The sequence below is a fragment of the Rutilus rutilus genome, assembly GCF_951802725.1.
Source record: "Rutilus rutilus genome assembly, chromosome: 2".
NCBI classification, from domain to species: Eukaryota; Metazoa; Chordata; class Actinopteri; order Cypriniformes; family Leuciscidae; genus Rutilus; species Rutilus rutilus.
In genome coordinates this window covers 34269475-34279471 of record NC_140210.1, presented here as the reverse complement: position 1 = coordinate 34279471, position 9997 = coordinate 34269475, and positions in this window count along the sequence as shown.

The following is a 9997-nucleotide window of genomic DNA, read 5'->3' as shown; positions in this document are numbered from 1 at the left end:
CAAACCTGTATGACTTTCTATCTGAACATTCGGAAGAACTTTGGGGGTCCAAATAACAATGGACCTCATTAAAGTTCATTGTATAGACCCCAAAAAGCACTGGGACAAAATATCTTCTTTTGTGTTCTACAGAAGAAAGTCATATCTGCATGTTTTAAAAGATTTGAAAGACAGAATTTTCAGTTTTGGTTTATTGCTTTAAGACATTATTTAGAATGTTTACTGAGCTTTTTCCTCATGACGACTATTTGCTTTTATCACAAAGTTTTACTTTCCTTCCCAAGTGAAAAATAAATATATCAAAATGTACTTGAAAAAGATATACTATACTACAAATACATTTGCATATTTATGTACTTAATATAAATACTCTGCAATTGTACTGTTACTAATTTGATATACTTAAAGTCTGCTAAATTGGAACAACTAATTTTGTATTTAATGCACTTTAGTTAACGGGAAATAGTGCTGAGGCACCGTCCAACTAAAGATATACTTCAGTATATTTGATTGTGCTAAAATGGAACTATTGCAAGTATACTTTAGGTACACTTTAAATATCTTGCATTTAAAGACTGATCTTACACAGTGATCATACTATCCTTACTAATAGTGATTAAAACACATTTTAGGCTTAATATTAAGAAATGTACATTGTGCAATAAAGTAATTATTGTGCAAACAAATAATTTTTAATTATAATATTTATATTATAATATATCATATTTAATGTTGAGTCTTAAGTGATATGTCAGTAAATATGCTAATGGATTTGTAGTATACTTTATATGATATAAACGTATTTTAAATACATTTTGGTACACTTGTTGTTGTTGTTTTTTCACAAGGGTTGTAGAGACTAAAAGTGGGCAAAATCTGATCCACACACGTACAGACAAACACAAGTGCTTATGTCTTATTAGAAACATCTACACAAAAATACTGGGTTGTATTAACTCATGGTTGGGTAAAATATGGACAAACCCAACCGTTGGTTCAAATTTTTAAAGTACATTTTTAAACCCAAACGTTGGATTTGTCCATATTTGACCCAAACATGGGTTGAAACAACCCAGCATTCTCTGATGAGTAATAAGAATTAAAATTAATACAAAAATATATAATTATGATGCAACAAAAATATCAGAAATGTCAGAACCACCTGGCATTTTACACTAATGATGTCTTAACTTAAATCTTGAGTAAAAAAAATGTTTTAAACACACACACACACAAACAATCTGCTGGTTTATTTAGGTCTTTCAGAACAGGTTATGTATAGTGTTAAAAGCTGAAAACATAAATGTGTGTGTGTGTGTGTGTGTGTGTTCAACCTAATGTAAAAAACTCCCCCCAAAAAACAGCATGTGTTTCTAGAGTCTCCCTCTGCCATTATGGCTGTGTCCAGAAGCACAGATGGTGCACTGCCTTACACCCCAGTGTGGTCATGCAGCCATGCGGCCATTTACTTGATCCTAAAAGGATGCCAACTTCAGGCTCAGAGCCATACGGTTACACTAAATTGGGGGTCCCGTTACTGAAGCCTTCTGGGTTGTAGCAATTAGGCTTGTATGGAGTGGAGTCTGATCAGCTGATTGTTGCGCTCTTTGGTTTGTTGTTTGTATACAGAGCATGGAAACTAAAATTCACATCTCTTTCTTGGAAGTATGTGCACCCAGGCTAATACAAAGCGGCTGATGGTAACAAAAGTAACAGGACATTTAAAGTACCAATCCTGAATTAAGCATTCCCAAAACGTTCCCAGTGTTAACTCCCATAAGAGCATTGCATTTGTACTCTTTATTAATAATAAACCCACCTAAATGGTTGAATGGTTTAATGTGTATTTTTCACTCTCCTCACCTCTGCAAAGCTTTGCACTTGTTTAAATCTTTCCTTCTTTTCTCCATTTCAAAGCTGAGCATGGTGACTTTACACCACATGAATTTCAACTTCAGTGTAATTAGATCACTATGTGCTAGCTGAAGATCATCTGGAGATTTTCTGCTAGCTTATGGGTCACATGCAGGGGATTGGAGGGGTTAGAGTCTGAAAAGTTCTGCGAGTGATTTGGTACTTTTATTCAGTGTTTGTGTTAAAGGCAGTGAAGAGATGGTATGTATTAGAGATATGTAACGCTCTGTGTCTGAAGTAAAATTACAGAGCTGGCATAAACATTGTTAATACAACAATCCTTATTTCACAGCACTTCCAGTTGTGTATAGATTTTATATTTGAAAACCTCTAGGGATGAGTGAATTTCCTTCCAATCTGATACCAAGAATAAATAAGGCAAGTATTGCTAATGTCAACACTGATCCATCTATTAAGTAAAAAGTTGTTGTGATTACTAATTACAGAATGTAACTATTTAATATGAAAAACAGAATTAACATTAAATAGTCCTAAACAAATGTATTTTTCAGCATTTCTGCTTCTGTTGAGATGAGAAATAGTTCCTATACTACACAACTACTTTGAAGGTCATGATACATACATTTTTGTGCTAAATAAATTGAAAGAAAAACATTATAGGATTTATATTTTATGTGAATAAAATGTATGTGATCAATATTCTCGATACAACATTAGTATATTGATATTTCGCTTTGCCCATATCTGAGACATCAGCCAGTGTAAACATTATGAACCACATAAAATGTGTAAAACTGCACTATTTTTACCTTAAATTGTAAAGATTAGAGATGCACCAATGTATCGGCCGCCGATATTTTTCGGTCGAAATCTGTACAAAATACAGACCAGCGTGAAACCGGGACCAGCGTGAAAGACACTCGGAACAACGGACTGAACTGCATCTTAACTAAAGTTTTAAGCATTGCAATTCTAAATATTCAAGAAGACGAGAAAGAGAACGCAGTTCTACTCACTGTGTGAGAAGTTTTGCGTAGCCTACTCACACATCCAAAGCGCGCGCCCAAACAGCTCGCAAATACTGAATTGAGTTCCTTGGTCACTTTTTCTAAATCACACAAAATTATATAAAAACATTAGGGCTGGGGGAATAAAAAAAATAACAAAAATAACGCAATTGACGCAGCACTTTTTTTTTTCTTGTTTTTTTTTTTTTTCTGTGCGTTCTGCTCTGTTGTTAACGGCCCAAACGCTCCAATCATGTACCGATCACGCACTGGAAAAGCAAAGTCCACTCAAATAACGTGACATTTCTCAGTAGTAGACTTCTGTTTGCTGAGCTGGTATAGCCATGCTGGGCAACAATGGTAAAATTACCTGCTCTGATCACATGCTCTGGTAATAATATTTGTAGGACTATATTTTATTTTGATAATTAGTAAAAAAAAAAAAAAAAAAAAAATCTGTTAAATTGATTATGTTGGTTGATTATTGAAAAAGAATAATATATTATATTGATGTTTAATATTATTTGTATAATATTTTAATTATAGTTTAAATATTGATGATTACCAGCTTGGGGGAAATGCCATTAAATGCAATTAATTACAGCAAATTGTGCAATTAATTAGTTTTTTTTTTTTTTTTTTATCGATTCCCAGCCCTAAAAAACAAACTTTGGTTATGTCTTAAATGAACATAAACAGCTGAGAAATAAAATGCTTATGTATCAATATCAGCTCTTAAAGTGACAGCAGCCTAATATTCGAGCTGTGCTGCTTTCTGTGTTTTAATGTTAATCAAACAACAAAAGACAGCCAACAGTTGTTCGTTAAAATCAATATCAGTATTTGCCAAAAAAGATATATTTTGAGATATATTTGAACAAAAGTAGTGACAGATCTTCGTTTCCATATTGCGACATACTATACATTTAAGTGTAACGGATTATTGAAAAGAAAAAATACATAGAGGGGGGACTATGTTCTATACATCGGTTGTTGAATTTTGAAAAGTGAGCGATGCACTTAAAAAATAGCTTGCAGTCAATTGATTGTGGAGGGAGTGAGACCGTGTAAAAAATCACCATAAAAACAACATGGACAATTCTTGTTTTTATGGAATATTGCAGTGTTTATTATTAATGATTTATCAGTGCTCATCTTTTTTCAAATTCATGTGCCCTTGTAAACTTTAATCAAAATCACTCACAATGACATCTCTTCTCTCATGATGTGTTTACAGGCACGATAGCGGTGGGACAACCTGTTTCATCTCAACGTTAGCCAACCACAATGATCCAATCAATTCCTGATGGACAAAATCAAATCCTGTCCTAATTTTCTTTTGTTCGAGAAGCTGTTTCACTCTGACATTATGTCAGTGAAGAAAAATCTGTCGCAACTTTCGTTTCATGCCGACTTTAAGCGGACTACATAATTCCAGCATATGTCAGAGTGAAGTTTGTCATTTTCACTGGAAGTTTGAGTTATGACATTTTAACCCTCTGGTGTTCTTCGGTCACTTTTGACCGCGAAGATAACAAGTGTGACTCCCAATTGAGGAGCACCAGAGGGTTAAACATTACAAGGTCAGATTTAAAAGATAAGAAAAAAATTAACATGCATGGATGCATTGCTCATAATAAGATCTATAACATGCATTTACAAAATGGGTAGGTTTTGCCAACTTAAACATCCAACAGAGCAGCTTGAGGAAATACTTTACACTTTTCACCCAGAGAGAAGAGCAATCAGGCAGACAGATGTGTGACAGCTGAGTGTCTTGGAGCTCAGAGAGGCACTTGCTACATGCATGGCAGGACTGTGCTTCTAGAACTCAGACTGATGCACACAGACAGTGAACGGCAACAGAGGGAACATATCTCTGCTGCCTGTTCATTGCTCAGCTTGATTCATCAGTTAAATCATCTATATAACAGGAAGAGTGAGAGAGAGAAATGAGGAGCTTGCAAACTGAAGAAGTGGAAGAATAGATAAAGCAAAGAAGCAAATGGTTACTGTCATATGGTGTCATGTGACTCTTTTTACACCATCACACTGCTTTCTATTCAGGGTTATGAAACCCTGCTCCGGAACATGGTTAACTAGCATCTAAATGTGACGCCAAATGTGTACAGTGTGAAGCTACAGCAAATGGTTTAGCAACAAACAACCAATCATAAACTGCGCCAGTGGTCACCTCATTAAAAATTCATGAGGTTTGTACAGTCACAGAAACTCTCACTTACTTACATCTGTAAACTGTTTTTCCACTTTTCTATAAAGCTATAAAGCAAAAAGGCTAGGACAAAAACATTCATATCTTTAACACAATAATAGACAAAAAAAAAAAGAAAAAAAAAAAGAACGAGTTGATGAGGCTGTAGAGTAGGCTAATATATGGCAACAAAAAGGCCTGTTTAAATGTTATGACAATTTTGGAGCACACAAGTGGATACGGGATATGAATCTTAGCGGAGTGAAAGATTGTCAGGGTTGGTTCAATTAAAGTGAACACATTCCTTGCCCTTTCGGCTCACCCCTAGTTACTAACATGAAGTATTATATATATTTAAGGAAACAGAATCCTGCTGAAGACGTAGCTGAGAGTCTTCTCTAGTCTGACCTGAATGGAGACCATTGTGCAACACCTGAAAGAAACAATCGGATAACTGATTCGCTCTGTCGTTCACTGATGCATAGATAATAGCCTCATGAAGAAACGTCAGTCTGTCGCTTCACTTTAATATCCTAAAACCATATTATTTGTTGAAAAATAAATCATAATTCAATTTAATCACTAAATAGCCGGTAAGCCTCTCAATCAATAGTTCTTTTGACGGACTGGTTTGAGCATTAGACATGCGATGACAACTAAATCCAGAATCATAATCCTTGCTGACAGGAAAATATAAATCCCCAACGTAACAATACTTTCAGGCAGCTATTTTACAAACACACTGCCTTCAACCATCTTTATTTGTTATTCTCTGGGCTGAAGCACTTAAAAAGTGAGTGTGCAGTAATGGACGGACTAGTTCCTGTGAGTTATGTAAGATAAATATGTGCGATGGAGAGACGCAGGAACACTACAGGCCTGAGGGCAGTATCTAATTGAATTGCATTTACTTCACTTGTCCAGGCCGTATGCCTGAGATACACAAGCACACACACACACACACACACACACACACACACACACACACACACACACACACACACACACACACACACACACACACACACACACACACACACTCAGGATAAAAATCCGAACTGTTTTAACCGAATGGTGCGGTTATATGAGGATGAAATGAATGCAATAGAGAAGGGGAGATAGAGTAGGGGAGATAGAGAAAGAGAGAGAAAGACAAAGAGAGAAATTAATAGAAGCTTCACATAATCCTGCAGCTTTATAAGGCCAATGACAGAGAAATGCCATAGAGGATGGAGTCCTGCTCCTGCAATGGCCTTTTGGGAAATAGCCTTGCTTCAGCTGTAAAGACTGAGGTCATTTGACATTTACACTCAGAGTCATTCAAACTGCACTTCTCATCGCCATCAAGCTGTCTTTAAAATCCCTATTTCTGTTTTGAGGCAAAGCACTGAATTATTCCAGGTATCATCACATGGCTAGTTGAAGCATGACATTGTATCAACATATATATATACATAATAGTAATAATTAGTTTTAGATGGAGTATAACATGTCACACCACAAGGCATTTCAACTGCTCAAAAGTATTTACCCTCATCTCAATTTATCATGACTCCATTAATACCACAAAGAAAGACAACCGTTTGTCAAGGTTATTTTTTTAACATTTACTTATAGTCTCTCAAACTAAGCCCTACATGTTGTTGTCGTCTCAGCAGCTTGAGTTAGGTTTTACGTTTGTTTCACTGGGTTTCAGTGGCCTTCGGGCAACTAAACCATTAAGCTATTCAAAGGAGTTAATGCACCTAGAATGAGTCACTGCATTCCCTTACAAACTGTTCATCTGAGTTAACTTGACAAATGCACTTTGTGGTGGAGAACAAAGGATGATACAAGAACAGTGCACTCGTTTAACTTAATAATATGGCAGTATACTTTACAAAAAAATACCATTTCAGTTTTGCTACCTCACAACTTCACATTTAATTGAATCTATTGCCAAATTGTAACTATTTTAAGTTTTTGCGAAATAGTAGCTAAATCATATTTTTTGTACGATCTGCTTATGCTCCAGTGAAGGTTAGGTTTATGGGCGGGGTCAAGCGAGGACCTTCATGCTTACTTTTTTCCTAAAATCGCACATTTGCGTACGATTTACATTGTACGAATTCATACAAAATCACCACCTTGTAAAATAGTTACATTTTCCTGTGAGAATGGGTTGTGCTTGCCATTTCTTTGCAACTGTTGTGAAATTTACTACCAATTTCAGAGTGAAAACTGTTTCTTAAAGGGTTAGTTCACCCAAAAATTAAAATTCTGTCAGTAATTACTCACCCTCATGTTGTTCCAACCCCGTAAGACCTTCGTTCATCTTCGGAACACAAATTAAGATATTTTTGATTAAATCTAAGAGCTGGATCACTCCTCCATAGGCTTCTAAGACATTATAACTTGCTGGCCCAGAAAATGTATTAAAGACATCGTTAATATAGTCCAAGTGACTACAGTGGCTCAATCTTAAGTTTATAAAGCGACGAGAATACTTTTTGTGCGCAAAACCCCCCCAAAAATAACAACTGTATTCCACTTTTCATTTCCTTCTCTCTGGGCCTAGAGTTATTTCACGTAGTGTTTTAGCGCAGCGCTTCTGTGTTGCACGTCACACGCATCACACACATGACCAGCGTCGGCCAATAGTGAGCCTACGTGTGACGTGCAACACAGACGCGCTGCGCTAAAACACTACGTGAAATAACTCGAGGCCCAGAGAGAAGGAAATGAAAAGTGGAATAAAGTCGTTATTTTTTTATTTTTTTTGTGCACAAAAAGTATTCTCGTCGCTTTATAAACTTAAGATTGAGCCACTGGAGTCACTTGGACTATATTAACGATCTCTTTAATACATTTTCTGCATGGGCCAGCAAGTTATAATGTCTTAGAAGCCTATGGAGGAGTGATCCAGCTCTCAGATTTAATCAAAAATATCTTAAAGGGACACTTCACCCATTTGCATTAAGCTTTGTATTGTTAGAAACCCAGTCATATATTATAATAAATGTGGATTTTTCATCCATTTTTCCCTGAGATGGGAGAAATAAGGATTTAAGTGTTTTACTTCCTACTTATTATGACGTAAAAATCATCATTTTGCGTCATAATAAGCAGGAAGTCACATTTCATTGAAAAGTGTAGAGACTACAGACACTCGTTCCTCATCTTTCCCAGGGGGCGGGAACCGCTCACGCTACAGGCCTATTACAGATCAGTGGGTGGGACTTGACTTTCTGAAAACTAAAAGCAATATCCTCCATCTTGTTTGGAAGCTAAGCTAACAGGCGCTGTGGAGACAGATGTAAAGTTATGACAATAGCGGAGGAGAGTGCTCAATATGATATAGAGGAAGAGGATTTCAGAAGTCTGATGCTTGAATCAGGTGTTTGTGGCTACCTTTACAAGCCGCATTATAGCGAAGAGCAGCCGAGGCAGAAGACCTGCCTGCCGCGGACGAGGAGCCCGGACTGGCTCGGGTTAGGGCGGACTGGTGGCGCCGGTGATCTCACTATGCAACTACGAACCGCTACGAACACAGAGATAGGGGTCTTGACTGTGGCAAAGAATTTCAACAATGGCAACTTCTCCTGGATGAAATCTCTGAATCAGACGAGGACACGGACGTTTGTGTTGTGAATCAGACGAGGACACGGACGTTTGTGTTGTGAACTATCCTAGTTTCGCACCGCATCTGACTGAACATCCAGGTAACGTTACAATGCAATAATTCACCACTTCGAAAGAAATACAAATGAAGAGTAATTCACTAATGAGTTCGCCAACTAACTAGACATTTTGTGTGAAATTAATTTCAAGCTCTGGTGGTAGCTAGCCTTGTAGACGGAAGAGTTATTTCTCTTAGGCAGATATGCGCTTTCTGGATTAGTGGGAGTGGCTTGCGCAGCTGTGCAATGTGGTGCATTGTGGGAGTTGGTGTCTTTCATACAAATGCGTCCTGAAGTTACTTTCTTTCTTTCCTCGGCCAAGAAGGCACCAAATTCAAAATTAATTTTACATTTCGACTACATATATGACCCACTTTCAATAAAGATCAATGTTCCCATGGGTGAAGTGTCCCTTTAATTTGTGTTCCGAAGATGAACGAAGGTCTAACGGGGTTAGAACAACATGAGGGTGAGTAATTACTGACAGAATTTTACTGACAGAATTATTTTTTGGGTGAACTAACCCTTTAATGAACATGTTTAACACCCAGACTACACAGTAAATTCACTAGACAACCAGTTTACTATATTTCACAATGTGCCCATCTTCATTTTTAGGACATCCAGTAATCAGACACTTAGGTCATGTGAGAACCATTCAAAATATTACAATTTACAACATTTTACATACAGAACGAACAGTGTGTGCTATTTAAAATGGTAATAACATCATACATTATTACTTCTTGGGAAAGGGTAAGGTAAAGTCAAGACAATTGCAGTCAGTCAGTCAGTCAATTCATCTTTAAGGCAGCTTATAACAGAATAATTCTGTATCTGGTTGACCTGAACATAAAAAGCTTCACTTGGGAAAAAATCATCAGAGCCTCAGTTAAGTAATCCCATGACAAAAGTAAGGAAGAAATTCCAGGAACTTCTTTTTTTCTCCTTAAACCAACCACATCTAGGGGACACCAGAGTGTTAAAAAGAAATCATAACAAATAGAGAGGAAAAGAAGGGGAAATGTAAACAAACACTGTTGGTTGAAACTACGACTATGAAAAGCCTTAAGCTGTCCAATTACTATAGGGGTCAGAGCTTTAACCACACATGCTTTGTGTTGGATGACCTGTGAACGTCATGCTTCTACAGCCAAAATCAAATAAAACAATACCCACATTTCCGAGAAATCAGAGAAATTTCTCTAAGCACCGTTGATGGCCATTGTGATGCAAGGATGCGT